General features: G+C 44.2%; 1 long non-coding RNA gene across 1 annotated transcript in view; it reads left to right on the forward strand.

Moving 5' to 3' along the window:
• Positions 1–1,215: 1,215 nt before the first annotated feature.
• The window catches only part of LOC122547330 (uncharacterized), a 147,674-nt gene continuing 132,255 nt past the window's right edge, over positions 1,216–16,634 (forward strand). Inside the window, exons 1-2 of the long non-coding RNA XR_015751890.1 lie at positions 1,216–1,343; positions 2,320–2,427. This is a non-coding gene — a long non-coding RNA (uncharacterized LOC122547330). The remainder of the gene's footprint in view (positions 1,344–2,319; positions 2,428–16,634) is intronic.

Genomic DNA, 16,634 nt, shown 5'->3' on the forward strand with positions numbered 1-16,634 from the left:
CTGTTAAGGCGGCATACAATGTGTTAGGTTTCATTCGTAGATGGATTGAGTTCTGGAGCCGCAATATCATGCTGCAACTATACAAAACACTGGTGTGGCCATATTTGGAATATTGTGTGCAGTTCTGGTACCCATATTTCTGGAAGGATGTGGAAGCATGGGAAAAGGCGCAGAGGATATTTACCAGGATGTTGTGTGGTCTGGAGGGAAGGTCTTAGGAGGAAAGGTTGAAAGACTTGAACGTGTTCTCATTGGCAAGAAGAAGGCTAAGAGAGGATTTGATAGAGACATACAAGATGATCAGAGGCTTAGATAGGGTAGACAGTGGAAGTCTTTTTCCTAGGATGATGACATTAGTGTGTATGAGCGGGCATATCTACAAATTGAGGGGTGATAGATTTAAGACAGATGTCAGAGGCAGGTTCTTTCCTCAGAGTGGTTAGGGCATGGAATCCACTACCTACTAATGTAGTTAACTCAGCCACATTAGTGAGATTTAAACAATCCTTTAGATAAGCACATGGGTGATTTCAGGATAGTGTAGGGGGATGAGCCGAGAATAGTTCACAGGTTGGCGCAACATCAAGGATCGAAGGGCCTGTTCTGCGCTGTATTGTTCTCTGACTATTGTGCTACAAGAGATTTTTACTGTCTTAAACAGAGTGATGGATCTTGTATTGTGGGCTTACGAAGTGTCACTGATCTCTACCAAACATGTACGAGGTAGAGAATGCTGCCTGACCTGCTGCGCTTTTCCAGCAACACATTTTTCAGCTCTGATCTCCAGCATCTGCAGTCCTCACTTTCTCCATGTACGAGGTAGTCAGGGCAATAATAAGAGGCTGCAACAGGAGGGGGACAGGTAGTTCTCATAAGTCAATGTGAGATTTTAAAAAATACTGCAGTTGAAATGTAAATCTGATAACGTACATATTTCCAATCGATTTACACTCCTCGAGTAAGAAACTTCTTTTCAAACTCCCAGAACGATTGGTAATTTACATACCTGGCTGGTATGTTTGATTTGGACCGGACAATTTGCGTGTTAGACATCTCTATGATTATAACTCAACAAAGCAATTGTTAATGACTAATATTTTACCCATCAGTCTGTGCAGATATGAATATTCTCTATAAACTCACTGATAACCTCAGACGCATGCGCAGTTTGGTTTCTATGCAGAGCATGCGCAGTGTCACATTGGTCAGGAAAGAGAGAGCGAGAGGGAGAGACATGGAGCTGCTTTCTCCAACAGCGGCTTCAGGGAGCGGCGCTCAGAGCCGGTGTGTGGGAGCCTCGCTGGGAGAAAGGAGCGGAGAGAATTCACAAGTCCCGGATAAAGGTTAAAAAAACTCGGAAAAAACCCTCCAGGCCCGGGTAAAGAGGTGGCGGTCTCTGATCAGGGAAACGGCCGCCATTTGTTTGAGGGAAGAGGGAGCGCAGGCCTGAGGGCCGCCATCTTGAGAAGGTCAAGGTGCAGGAGGGCGGGCTATCGGGGTCTGTAGAACAATCAGAGGAAAGGGAAGACCCATTGTTATTGATTAATTCCACGAACACAACTTCGCTGGGCGATCCCGCAGGAATATCCTCTCTCAGTCCTGCTGTGATGTTTCACCCAATCAGAACCAGCAGCTCTCCTCCTCTCTCAGCTCCCTTTCTGTCCTTCCTGCAGCATCTGTCCCCTGGAACATTGAGCTGCCTGTCCTGTCCCTCCCTCAGCTGTTGTTTCTGTAATACCTGTGATATCCCAGTCCCATCTTAGATTACTTCACTAAAGACAGGAATGCACCCGATGGATTTTTCTTAACATCAGCAATTGTTTAATATTCACTTACAGGTTTTTCATTACATCTTTTTTGAAGCATTTAATTCACATTCAATCATTTGCAATGGTGGGATTTGAACGTGTGTCCAGAGAACATTTGCTGAGTTTCTGGATAAATTGTCACACAATGACGCCCCCAGGCCATCACTTCGCCTGCTCACAGGTTCCACATCCCAGTGCAACATGAATCAAAACCCTTTCTTCCTGCACAATTGTTTAATCCTGCACTGTGGTGATATCACTCAGTACCTCTCCATGTGGTATCCCTCACTGTGTGGGTCTAATTCCTGTCTCTGTCAGCGTTTCTCACTCTTGCAGCTACTCCAGATTCTGAGCCAACAGAACTCTCCACTCTAGAGAGATGAGGCAGCACAGGCCAGGATTGGAGACTGGGATTTTCCAGATCTCTGTGGGGCTCAGTGCCATTCTACATGTATAATCTTCACAGCATCAGTCTCATTTCCCATTCTGCCTATTTCTGTGTTTTCTACAGGTACTCAGGGAGTTCCTGACTCAATAGACTTGCCAACTGCTGGTTGGGAAGATGGTTGGTCAGCCAGAGAGACAAAGGTCAGAAGCCTTCAATAAATCCTGCTGCCAGGTAAGATCATTCACAGTGCACAGAGCAGAGAGCAATGAGAGGGCTCCAAACATCAGCTAACAAGACATGACATAGACATAGTGCTGGAGGGGGAGCATAGTTCAGACACACCCCAAGCTCAGGCACCACCTTTACTTTAAGGTTTGTTTTGTACTGAGACAGCATTGGGAATTTCCAGTTTCAATCCAGGCGTGTGCTGATTTGGTGAGCAACAGGACAACAGAGGGGAAAGCAGGTCTCCCATGAGAGGGTGGTAATGCTTCCTGGGATCTTTCTGTTTTCTATTCCCTCTCCAATATTGTATCTGTGGCTTGTCTTGTGGACCGGTGTCTTCAATCATTCTAACTTCTATAACAGTTGCTATATCTGTCATCTCCTCCCCTCTCACCAATCACTTCACATATTTGAAAACCTCCAGTCCAGGCGACCATCCATATCGCTGTAACTTGCTTCAGTCTCTACAACATGCCTTTTCTCGATAGTCTCCTTCTCCAACAACTGGAGACATAGGGTCTGTTTCTGTGCTGCATGATCTTCGGCCGAGGTTTCCTAAATGGAATGAGTCGGAATTGCCTGTGTTTGGCTCATATCCCTTCAAATCTTCTCCTCTCCATGTACCTGCCTGAGTGTCTTTTCCATGTTGTAATTGTACTTGTATTTATCATTTCCTTTGGCAGTCCATTCCATCTATGCACCATCCCCTGTGGAAAATGTTGCCCCTCAGCTCCCTCTTTAAATCCTTGCGCTCTCACCTCACGTTTATACCCTTGAGCTTTGGCTATTCACCTTATGTCGGCCCTTCAAACCTTTCCTATTCCTATTCTAATCCAAATGTCTTTTAAACATTGTAATTGTCCCCGTGTTCACCCCTTCCTTGGGAAGTTCATTCCACACACAATACACCGTCTGTGTAACAATGTGTCCCTCATGCCCGAAACGTCGATTCTCCTGCTCCTTGGATGCTGCCTGACCTGCTGCACTTTTCCAGCAACACATTTTCAGCTCTGATCTCCAGCATCTGCAGTCCTTATTTTCTCCTTCAATGAAAAAATACCAACCTATCCAGCCTTTCTTTATAACTGAAGCCTTCCATACCCAGCCACATCCCAGTAAATCTCATCTGAACCCTCTCCAGCTTAATAATATCCTTCCGATAACTGGGCGACCAGAACTGGACACAATATTCCAGAAGAGGACTCATCAATGGCCTGTATAATCTCAATGCGACTTCCCAACTCCTATATCCAAAAGACTGAGTAATGAAAGCAAGTGTGGCAAGCCCCTTTTTTTTTTTAACCATCCTGTTGCAAACTTCAAAGAATTATGTACCTAAGCCCTGACGTCCCTCTGTTCGACAACACTACCGAAGGTCCTACCTTGTATAAGCTCTGCCCGTGTTTGTTGTACCAACTGCATTACCTCGCATTTATTCAGATTGAACTCCATCTACAGTTTTTCAGCTGTTCACGCATTTCATCAGGATCCCCTTGTAATCTCAGAAAACCTTCTTCACTGTCCACAATGCCACACCCTCCAGTACCACACAAAGCTCTCTATTGTAGAAATATATCTGCGAGGGGCCCTACAATTTCTTCACCAGCTTCCCACAATGTCCTGAGATACATATCATCAGGTCCTGGGGATTTATCTACCTTTGTGTTTTAAAACCTCCAGCACCTCCTTTCTATAATGTGGACTCATTTCAAGACATTGAGTCATAGAGATGTACAGCACGGAAACAGGCCCTTCGGACTAACTCCTGCATGACGTATCTAGTCACATCTGCTAGAATTTTGCCAATATCCCTCTGAACCCCCCCTCCCCCTATTCATATACCCATCCACATGCCTTTTAAATGTGTTTCTATCAGCCTTCACTATTTGCTCTGGCAGCCTATTCCATACACTCTGCGGGAGCCAGTTGTCCTTTAGGTCCCTTTTAAAAGTTTCTCTCGCACTTTAAATCTATGCCCTGTCGGTTTGGAATCCCCCACCCTTGGGAAAAGATCTTGTCTATTGGCCCTATCGATGACCATCATGATTTTAGACTCCTTCAGCAGGTAACTCCTCAGCTTCCCATGTTCAAGTGAAAACAGCCTCAGCTTTTCCCTGTAGCAGAAACCCTCCAAGCCTGGCAACATTCTTGGTCATTTCTTCTGAACTCTTTCATGTTCCACAACATCCTTCCGATGGCATTGAGACCAGATTGCACAGTGTTCCAATAATAGTCAGGACAAACACTGTTTAGTTCCCTGAGTGCCCCAGGCCTTATCCACAGTAAGTTACAAAGTGAAATATTTGTTTTGGATCTTGAAGTTTCACACATCGTTGGCTTCATTGATCATTAAGGATACCGGTGTTTTGTCCCTTGCTCTTCTTTTTCCCTTAACACACTTGTAGAATCTCTTTGGATTCTCCTTAACTTTCATTGCCAAAGCGATCTCGTGTCCCCTTTTTGCATTCTTGATTTCCTTCCTAAGTGTTTTTCTACAGCCCCGATGCTCCTGAAGGGATTCACTTGAGTCAGCCAGTTATATCTGACATGTGCCCCCTTTTCTTTCTTGACCAGAGCCTCGAGACTTAACCAGTGTTTCCTAATTCAGTCAGCATTAAGCTGCACACTAACAGGAACATGCTGGCACTGAACGCTTCTTTTATCTCGGTTTTAAAATATTCCTACTTGCCAGACTTCCCTTTACCTGCAAATAGCCTCCCTATATCTACTTTAAAAATTCCTGTATAATACTATCTTGCTCCCTTGAATAACTTGAACTTGTGGACCAAGCCTGTCCTTTTCTCTCGCTATTTTCAATCTAATACAATTGTGGTGTCTTTCCAAAGTGTTCCCCCACTAACACCTCAGTTCCGTTCCTGACCTTGTTTCCCAAGGGGAGGTCAGGTTTAGCCCCATTCTCCAGTTGGGCCATTTACATAATGACTGGGAGTTTTCGGAACACACTTAACAAATTCCTTCCATCCAAGTGCTTAACACAGTAGCAATCTCAGTCAAGGTTTGGAAAGGTTAAGATCCCCTACCGTTACAACCCTATTATTCTCACAAGTATCTGAGATCTCCTGACATATTTGCTGCTTCATCTCCCATTGCCTATCGCTGTAGTACGACTGTAGAAAACTGACGACCAGTTTTTATTTCTCAGTTCCACTAATATCGCGTAACTGGGCGATCCTGCATGAATACTCCCTCTAGGTACTACTGGGATGTTTCCCCAAATCAAAACCACCAGCTCTCCTCCTGTTTTGCCTCCTGTTCTATCCTTCCTGTTGCATCTGTCCCCTGGAACATTGAGCTGCTGGTGCTGTTGCTCCCTCAGCTGTGTCTCTGTAATACCTACAACATCCAGTCCCATGTTCCCATCCATGCTCTGGGTTCATCTGCCTTATCTGTCTGGCCCTTTGCATTGAAATAAATGCAATTTAATCCACCAGTTTTCCCTCATTGTCTGCTATGTTCTTGCCTGCCTTGTCTATTTATATTGCTCTCTTGAACATTTGTAGCAGCCTCAACTTTCTTTCTGGCCTTATGATTGTTTGGGGTCCCACACCCCTGCCAGATGAGTTTAAATCGTCTCAAGCAGATCCAGCAACTCTCACCACCAGGATATGGGTCCCCCTCCTGTTCCCAATTCAGGTGCCTTTCCCACCCTGTCTACCTGTGCTGACACCTTCAGACATCCAGGGACTTGTCCACCAAGGTCCCTGTGTTCCTCAGTACTCCAGGAGGACCTACTATTCATGATGTATATTGTTCATTTATTAAACTTCCCACAGTGCATTATCTCACAGTGATCAGAAGTAAACTCCATCTGCCATTACTCTGCTCAGTTTATCATCTGATCGATATCAGACTACAGCCTGAGACCATCCCCCTCACTGTGGGCAACGCCCTCACCTTTCATGTCATCTGTAAACCTACTAATGATTCCTTCTGCTTTCATATCCAAGTTATTAATGTACATAATAACCAGCAATGGTTCCAGCACAGATCCCTGTGGTACATCCGCTGGACAAAGGCTTTCAATCACACAAGCAACCCTCCACCAATTGTGAATCCAATTTACAAACTTGCCTTGGATCCCATGGGCTCTTCCCTTTTGGACCAGACTTCCATATGGGACCTTGTCAAAGAAGGGCCTGTGCCCGAAACGTCGAATCTCCTGTTCCCTGGATGCTGCCTGACCTGCTGTGCTGTTCCAGCAATAAAGTTTCGACCTTGTCAAAGACCTTAATGAACTCCATGTAAACCACATCATCTGCTCTGCCCTCATGAATATCAGAGGACAGTCCTCTATGAAATCCATACAGACAATCCATAATGTATTCCTGTCCTTTCGAATGTTGATTCATTGTGTTCCTCAGAATTGTTTCCAATAATTTCCCTCCCAATGCTGTCAGACGATCTGCTCTGTAATTTCCTGGCCTATCCCTGCTGTCCTTCTTGAACAAAGGAACCATATCAGGGATCCTCCAGTCATTTGGCACTTCACCTGTGGCCAGCAAAGTATCAACTATATCCACCAGGGCCCCAGCAATCTGCTTCCTCACCTCCCATAGCAGCCTGGGACATATTTTATCGTTACTGGGAATTTCTCCACCTTTTTGCCTGTGAAAACATTTAATGCCTCCTCCTCATTAATCTTAATGTGTTTCAGAACCTCACCATCCCCGGCTACAATGTATTTCTCCTGTGTGAATACAGATGGGATGTACTCATTGAAGACCTCGCCACCTTCCTTTGGCTCCATGCACAGATTGTCCCATTGGTTTCCAACAGGCCCCACTGCTGAGTTAGGAATCCTCTTACTCTAACTATACTTACTAAATGCTTTGTGACTTTTCCTTAACATTATCTGCTAAGGATATTTTGTGACTATTGTTTGCCTGTTCATTTTTAAGCAACCCTTCCCCCCCCCCCCCCCGGCACTCTCTTTACTTTAGAAGCTCCTCGGCTGTTTCTTTATTGCACTGTATTTTCTTTATTAAACTCACAATATCGCTTGATCAGTATTCGCTAGATGTGCTGTCTGAGGCATTCACTCCTCGCAAAACACATTGGCTCTGAATTCTCACTGCATCACATTAAACATCTCCCGTGTTCCAAATAGAGACTCCAACAAGTGTAGTTCCTTGCAGTCGAGGCTTGCCAGTCTAATGATAATGATAACATCGAGTGACAGTGATAGTATAATGATAAATAGCCTCCCAAAGTTTAGATACTTAGCTTCTGCATTATCCTTATCTCTTTCCATAATGTCTGTGAAGCTAACAGTTATGGTCTCTGCTCAAAAAAGCCCCATAAATCCTTGTCACTATCATCCTATCCAGAACCCTACAGCCCCACCCTGCTTTAACATTCTTCAGTCCTTACCAACCTCCCCATCTGTGCACCTTCCTCCAGCCTCTACAGCACATGATATCACTGTAACCTTCTCCAGTCCCCACAGCACTCGTGCATTCACCTATTTACAATGGTGGGTTTTGAACATGGGCTGAGTTCCTGGATAAATAATGCAGCGATAATACCACCAGGCCATCACTTTGCCTTCTTACAGGTTTCCCATCCCTATACTCAGCTGATATCACTCAGTATCTCTCCACATGGTATCCCTCACTGTGTGGGTCTAATTGCTGCCTCTGTCAGTGTCTCTCGCTCTTGCAGCTACACCAGATCCTGAGGTAACAGAATTGTCCACTCCAGAGAGAAGAGGCCGCATAGGCCAGGGATGGAGACTGGGATTTTCCAGGTCAATATGACAATTATTACCATTCTCCATCTGTTTCCATCACCCAAATTTCAGAGTCTGTCTATTTCTCTCTCTCCTGTAGGTATTTAGGAAGTTCCTGACTCAGTAGACTTCCCAACTGCTGGGTGTCTCACCCATCACCTCATTGAAGATGGTTGGTCAGCCAGAGAGGCAAAAGGAAGGGAGATCAGGAGCCTTCAATAAATCCTGCAGTGAGGTGAGATCACTCACAGTGCAGAGAGCAATGAGAGGGCTCCAAAGATTGGCTAAGAAGACATGACAGAGATACAGTGCTGGAGGGGGAGTACAGTACAGACACACCTTAGGCTTAATCACCACCCCACTGTAAGTTTTGTTGTACTGACTCAGTGTCGGGAATGTTACAGTTATCAATCCAGACCTGTGCAGTCTTTGTGAGCACCCGGGCAACAGAGGGGAAAGCAGGCCTCCCAAGAGAGGGTGGGAATGCTGCCTGGGATTTCTCTGTTGTGTATTTCCCCCCAACACTATATCTATGGCATTTCTTGTGGACCAGTGTCTTCAATAAGTTTTAACTCCTATAACAGCTCTTAGCTTTGTCGTCTCCTCCCCTGTCTACAGTCCCTTCCCATAATTGAAACGTACTGCATTCCAGACTACCATCCCTATCTCTGTAACTTGCTTCAGTCTCAACAACATGCCTTGTCTAGATTGTCTCCTCCTCCAATAACTGGAGACATAGAGTCAGGCAGCATGGAATCAGACCCTTCAGCCCAACCTGTCTATGCTAACCAGGTTTCCGAAACTGAACGAGTCAGGTTTGACTACGTTTGGCCCATGTCTCTTCAAACCGTCTACTCTCTATGTACCTGCCCAAGTGTCTTTTCCATGTTGTAACTGTACTTGTTTCTACCATTCCGTCTGGCAGTCTGTTCTGTCTCTGCACCTTCCTCTGTGGATCATGTTGTCCCTCCACTCCCTCTTTAAATCTTTGCTCTGCCACCTCCTGCTTATACCCTCCAGTTTTGGGCTCACATACCCTTGGCTATTCACATTCCTTGTGGTCTGCATGGTTTTACAAACCTTTTATAAGGTCACCTGTTGCCTCCTATGTCCAAGACAAATATTGAGGGCAATATTACAAATAGCTCCAATTCATTTACTCGGTCCTTTGTCCAATGTATGGAACAAAGCGCTGGCCAATGACAGCAAGTGTGCCAAAAAAGAGTGCTTTCCCCTCCCTGTCCACCTGTGATGTCACTTCCCAGGAAAAATGTAACTGCAGCCCTTGGTCTCTCTCTGTCCGACAACACTGCCCAGGGCCCTACCCTGGTTTGCCGAAACAAAATCCAACAACTGAATTCAACTCCATCTTTCATTCCTTAGCCCATTGGCCCTGTTGATCACAATCCCCTTTGATAACTGTATTTACTGCACAGGAGACCACAAATTTTGGTATCCACAAACATAACAACAGTGACTCCTATATTTTCACCCAAATTGTCTATGTAGTTGATGCACAACAGTGGCCCCAGCACCAATCTTTACAGCACACTGCTGGTCAGAGGCCTCCAGTCTGAACAACAACCCTCTGCCTCCTCCTATCAAACCCATTGTGTATCCAGTTGGCTAGCTCTTGCTGATCCCATGTGATCTAACCTTACTAACCAGTGTACCCTGCTCAACCCTGTCAAAGGCCTTGCTGAAGTCAGAAACAATGTCTATTGCTCTGCCTTCATCTATCTATTTTGGTCACATATTCAACAAAATCAGTCAAGTTTGTGAGACATGTTTTCCCACGCACAAAGCCACTCTAACTGTCTGTAATCGATCCTTGTCTTTCCAAATGCATGTAAATCCTACATCTCAGAATGATCTCCAACACCTTATCAATCCTTGATTTCTGTCTGCTCAGTCTGCAGTTCCTTGGCTTCCCCTTGCAGTCTTTCTTAAATAAGGCCACAGCATTATTTTCATCATCATGTAGTCATATAGCACGGAATTTAGCTGTTCGGTTGATGCCGACCATAATCTTAAACTAACCTTGTCCCTCCTGCCTGTTCCTGGATCACATCCCTTCAAACCTTTCCTATTCCTGTACTAATATTTTAAGCATTGTAATTGTACACAATTCCTTGGAAATTTCATTCCACACACAAAACACACTCTGTAACAGTTTGCTCCTCATGTTTTCTGATTTTAAATCTCTCCCTTCTAACCTTAAGAAATGTAGCCCCTAGTCCTAAAATGACCTGCTATTTGGACAAGACAGGTCACATTAACTCAATCTATACCCCTTCTTATTTTGTAGACTTCTATACGGTCACCTCTCAGCCTCCAGGCTCAAGTGAAAAATGTCCCAGACTATTCAACCTTCCTTTATAATAAAACTGTGGCCTGTGGATGGTCAATACTGGGTGTTAATACACTGTGGCCTGTGCATGTTCAGTACTGTTTGTACTGAATGGTCAAGGCAATGTGTTTATTAATCCTGTGGCCGTATGTTCATCAATACTGTGTGGGAATAATCCTGTGGGCTGAGAATGTTGAATATTGTGTGTGAATACTCCTGTGGCCTCTGCACTGTCAACACAGTGTGTAAATAATCCTGTGGCCTGAGGCTGGTCAATAATGTGCGTGAATAATTTTGCTACCCGAGGTTTGTCAATACTGTGTGTGAATAATCCTGTGGACTGTGAATGGTCAATACTGTGTGTGAGTAATCCTGTAGACGTAGAATTGTCAATACTGTGTGTGAATAATCCTGTGGCCTGAGAATGGTCAATACAGTATGAGAATAATCCTGGTGCCTGTGGATGGTCAATACTGTGTAGGAAAAATCCTGTGGCTGAAGGATTGCCAATACTGTGTGTGAATGATCCATGGCCTGAGCATGGTGATACTTTGTGTAAATTTTCCTCTTCCATGAGGATGGTCAATACCGTGTGGGAATAATCCTGTGACCTGTAAATGATCAAGACACTGTGTTCATTAATCCTGTGGCCGTGTGCTAGTCAATACTGTGTGTGAATAATCCTGTGCCCTGTGAATGGTCAATACTGTGTGTGAACATTGCAGTGGCCTGAGAATCGTTAATACTGCGTGGAAATAATCATGTGATGTGTAAATGATTAGGACAGTGCGTTCATTCATACTGTGGCCGTACGTTGGTTAATACTGTGTGCGAATAATCATGTGGACTGAGAATGGTCAATACTGTGTGGGAATAACCGTTGGGCCGAAGGATAGTCAATACTGTGTGTGTAAAATATTCTGCTGCCCGAAGATATTCAATACAGTGAGGGAATAATCCTGTGGCCTGAGAATGCTCCATACATTGTGTGAAAAATTACGTTGCCTGAGGACAGCCATACTGTGTGTGAATAATCCTGTGGCTTTAGAATAGTCAATAATGTATGTGAATAATCCTGTGGCCTGTGACTCGTCAGTACTGTGTGTGAGTAATCCTTTGGCCTGAGGATGGTCAATACTGTGTGGGAATAATCCTTTGGACAGTGAATGATCAATACCATGTATGCATAATGCTCTGGCCTGTGAATCGCCAATACTGTGTGTGAACAATCCTGTAATTTGAGAATTGTCACTACTGTGAGTGAATATTCCTGTAGCCTGATGATGGTCAATACAGTGTGAAAATAATCATGTGCCCTGAGGTGAGTCAATAGCGTGTGTGATTACTCCTGTGGCCTGAGAATGGGCAGTACTGTGTGTGAACAATCCTGTGGCCTGAGGATGGTCAATACTGTGTGAGAATAATTCTGTGGTCTGAGGAGAGTCAATACTGAGTGTGAACAATCCTGTGGCTTGAGGATGGTCAATACTGAGTGCGAATATTTCTGTGACCTGTAAATGGTCAAGACAGTGTGTTCATTAATCCTGTGGCCGTATGCTGGTCAATACTATGTGTGAATAATCCTGTGGCCTGAGGATGTTCAATACAGTGTGTGAATAGAAAATGATGTCTGCAGATGCTGGAGATCAGAGATGGAAATGTGTTGCTGGAGAAGCGCAGCAGGTTAGGCAGCATCTAGGGAACAGGAGAATCGAAGTTTCGGGCATTAGCCCTTCTTCAGGAATATTTCTGTGACCTGTAAATGGTCAAGACAGTGTGTGAATAATCCTGTGGCCTGAGAATGGTCAATACTGTGTGGGAATAATCCTGTGGCCTGAGGATGTTCGATACCTTGTGTGAATAATACTGTGGCCTGAGTGTGGTCATATTCTGTGTGGGGAAAATTGTGTTGACTGAGGACGGTCAATACTGTGTGTGATTACTCCTGTGGCCTGAGAATGGGCAATACTGTGTGTGAATACTCCTGTGGTCTCAGGATGTTCAATACTGTGTGTGAACAATCCTGTGGCTTGAAGATAGTTAATATTGTGTGGAAGTAATTCTGTGACCATGTAAATGGTTAAGACAGTGTGTTCATTAATCCTGTGGCCGTGTTCCAAATAATACTGTGTGTGAATAATGCTGTGGGCTGGGAACATTGAATATTGTGTGTGAATACTAGTGTGTCCAGAGGATGGTCAGTACTGTGTGTGAACAATCCTGTGGCATGAGATGGTCAATACTGTGTGAGAATAATTCTGTGGTCTGAGGACGGTCAATACTGAGTGTGAACAATCCTGTGGCTTGAGGATGGTCAATACTGTGGGTGCGAATATTTCTGTGACCTGTAAATGGTCAAGACAGTGTGTTCATTAATCCTGTGGCCGTATGCTGGTCAATACTATGTGTGAATAATCCTGTGGCCTGAGGATGTTCAATACAGTGTGTAAATAATCCTGTGGCCTGAGAATGGTCAATACTGTGTGGGAATAATCCTGTGGCCTGAGAATGGTCATTCATGGGTGGGAGTAATCCTGTGGCCTGAGAATGATCAATGCTGTGTGGGAATAATCCTGTGGCCTGAGGATGTTCAATACCTTGTGTGAATAATACTGTGGCCTGAGTGTGGTAATATTCTGTGTGGGGAAAATCCTGTTGACTGAGAACGGTCAATACTGTGTGTGAATAATCCTGTGGCCTGTGAATGGTCAAGACTCTGTGGGAATCGTCCTGTGGCCTGAGGTTGGTCAATACGGTGTGTGAAAACTTATGTTGCCTGAGGATGGTCAATACTGTGTGTGAATAGTCCTCTGGCCTGAAAAATGTCAATACTGTGTGTGAAAAATGCTATGGACTGTGAATGGTCAATACTGTATGTGAGTAATCCTGTGGACGGAGAATGGTCAATACCATGTGTGAATTAACCTGTGGCCTGAGAATTGTGAATTCAGTGTGTGAATAATCCTGCGGCCTGAGAATGGTCAATACAGTTTGTGAATACTCCTGTGGTCTCAGGATGTTCAATACTGTGTGTGAACAATCCTGTGGCTTGAACATAGTTAATATTGTGTGGAAGTAATTCTGTGACCATGTAAATGGTTTAGACAGTGTGTTCATTAATCCTGTGGCCGAGTTCCAATCAATACTGTGTGTGAATAATGCTGTGGGCTGGGAATATTGAATATTGTATGTGAATAGTCGTGTGTCCTGAGAATGTTCAATACTGTGTGCGAATAATCCTGTGGCCTGAGGATTGTCAATATTGTGTGTGAAAAATCCATGGCCTGAGGATGGTCAATACTGTGTGTGTGAATAATCCCGTGGTTTGAGGATGGTCAATACTGTGTGGGATAATCCTGTGACCTGTAAATGGTCAAGACAGTGTGTTCATTAATCCTGTGGCCTGAGAATGGTCAAAACTATGTGCGATTAATCCTGTTGACTAGGGTTATTCAATGCTCTGTGTGAATAATCCTGTGGTCTGTTAACAGTCTATGCTGTGTGTGAATAATGCTGTGGACTGTGAATGGTGAATACTGTGTGCGAATAATCCTGCGGCACGAGGCTGGTCAATATTATTTGTGAACAATCCTGTGGCCTGAGGATGGCCAGCACTCTGCGGGAATTATCCCATGGCCTAAGGATGGTCACTTCTGTATGGGAATAATCCTTTGGTCTGAGGAAGGTCAAAACTGTGTGTGAATAATCCTGTGCGCAGTGAATGCTGAATACTGTGTGTGTGAATAACCCTTGGATGGTCATTACTGTGTGTGAACAATCCTGTGACCTGAGGGTAGTGAGTACTATCTGTAAATAATCCTGCAGCCTGAGGGTGATCAATACACTGTGTGAACAATCCTGTGGCCTGAGAATGGTCAAAACTGTGTATGAATGAAACTGAGACCTGTAAATGGTCAAGACAGTGTGTTCATTAATCCTGTGGCCTAATGGTGGTCAATACTGTGTTTGAGTATTCCTGTGACCTGAAAATGTTTAATTATTTTTTAGTATTCCTGTGTACTGAGGATGGTCAATAACGTGTGTAAATAATCCTTGGAACTATGAATGCTCAATACTGTGTGTGAATAATCTTGTGGCCTGAGAATGGTCAATGCTGTGTGTGAATAATCCTGTGGCCTGATGATGGTTAATCCCTTGTGAAAATAATCCTGTGGCCTGAGGATCGTCAATACTGTGTGTGAAAAAGCCTGTGGCTTGAGATAAGTCAATACTGTATATGAATAATCCTGTGTCCTGATAATGGTCAATACAGTGTGTGAATAATCCTGGGACCTGAGGATGGTCAATACTGTGTATGAATAATCCATGGCCTGAGGATGGTCAATCCTGTGTGGGAATAATTCTGTGACCTGTAAATGATCAAGACAAAGTGTTCATTAATCCTGTGCCGTGTGCTAGTCAATACTGTGTGTGAATAATCCTGTGCCCTGTGAATGATCAATACTGTATGTGAATATTGCTGTGGCCTGAGAATCGTCAATACTGCGTGGAAATAATCCTGTGATGTGTAAATGATCAAGACAGTGTGTTCATTAATGATGTGGCTGAATGGTGGTCAATACTGTGTGTGAATAATCCTGTGGACTGAGAAAGGTCAACACTGTGTGGGAATAACCGTTGGGCCGAAGGATAGTCAATACTGTGTGTGTTAAATATCCTGCTGCCCGAGGATGTTCAATAAAGTGAGTGAATAATCCTGTGGCCTGAGAATGGTCCATACTCTGTGGGAATAATCCTGTAGCCTGAGGACGGTCAATACAGTGTGTGAATAATCCTGTGTCCTGATAATGGTCATTCATTTATGGGAATAATCCTGTGGCCTAAGTGATCAATGCTGTGTGGGAATAATCCTGTGGCCTGAGGATGTTCAATACCTTGTGTGAATAATCCTGTGGCCTGAGTGTGGTCATATTCTGTGTGGGGAAAACCCTGTTGACTGAGGACGGTCAATACTGTGTGAGAATAATCCTGTGGCCTGTGAATGGTCAAGACTCTGTGGGATTCTTCCTGTGGACTGAGGATGGTCAATACTGTGTGTGAATAGACCTCTGGCCTGAGAATGGTCAATACTATGTGTGAAAAATGCTTTGGACTGTGAATGGTCAATACTGTGTGAGAGTAATCCTGTGGACGGAGAATAGTCAATACCGTGTGTGAATTAACCTGTGGCCTGAGAATTGTTAATACAGTGTGTGAATAATCCTGTGCACTGTGAATGCTCAATAAAGTGTGTGAATAATCGTGTGGCCCGTGAATCGTAAATACTGTGTGTGAATAACCCTTGGCCTAAGGATGGTCAATACTGTGTGTGAATAATTCTTTGGACTGTGAGTGGTCAATACACTGTGTGAATAATGCTGTGGCCGATGAATCATCAATATTGTGTGTGAATAATCCATGGCCTGAGGATGGTCAATACTATGTGTAAATAATCCTGTTCCTTGAGGATGGTCAATACTGTGTGGGAATCATCCTGTGACCTGTAAATGGTCAAGACAGTGTGTTCATTAATTCTGTGGCCGTAGGCTGGTCAATACTGAGTGTGAATAATCCTGTGGCCTGAGGATTGTCAATACTATGTGGGAACAATCCTGTGACCTGCAAATGTTGAAGACAGAGTGTTCATTAATCCTGTGGCTGTGTGCTAGTCAATGCTGTGTGTGAATAAACCTGTGCCCTGTGAATGGTCAATACTGTGTGAGAATAATCCTGGTGCCTGTGGATGGTCAGTACTGTGTAGGAAAAATCCTGTGGCTTAAGGATTGTCAATACTGTGTGTGAATGATCCATGGCCTGAGCATGGTGATCCTTTGTGTAAATTTTCCTCTTCCATGAGGATGGTCAGTACTGTGTGGGAATATTCCTGTGACCTGTAAATGATCAAGACAGTGTGTTCATTAATCCTGTGGCCTTAGGCTGGTCAATACTGTGTGTGAATAATCATGTAGCCTGAGGATTGTGAATTCTATGTTGGAACAATACTGTGACCTGCAAAAGTTGAAGACTGAGTGTTCATTAATCCTGTGGCCGTGTCCTAGTCAGTAATGTGTGTGAATAATCCTGTGCCCTGTGAATGGTCAATACTGTGTGTGA

This window comes from Chiloscyllium plagiosum, unplaced genomic scaffold (genome assembly GCF_037043375.1).
Source record: "Chiloscyllium plagiosum isolate Xiang-an unplaced genomic scaffold, Cpla_swu_hap1 HiC_scaffold_28, whole genome shotgun sequence".
Taxonomy (NCBI): domain Eukaryota; kingdom Metazoa; phylum Chordata; class Chondrichthyes; order Orectolobiformes; family Hemiscylliidae; genus Chiloscyllium; species Chiloscyllium plagiosum.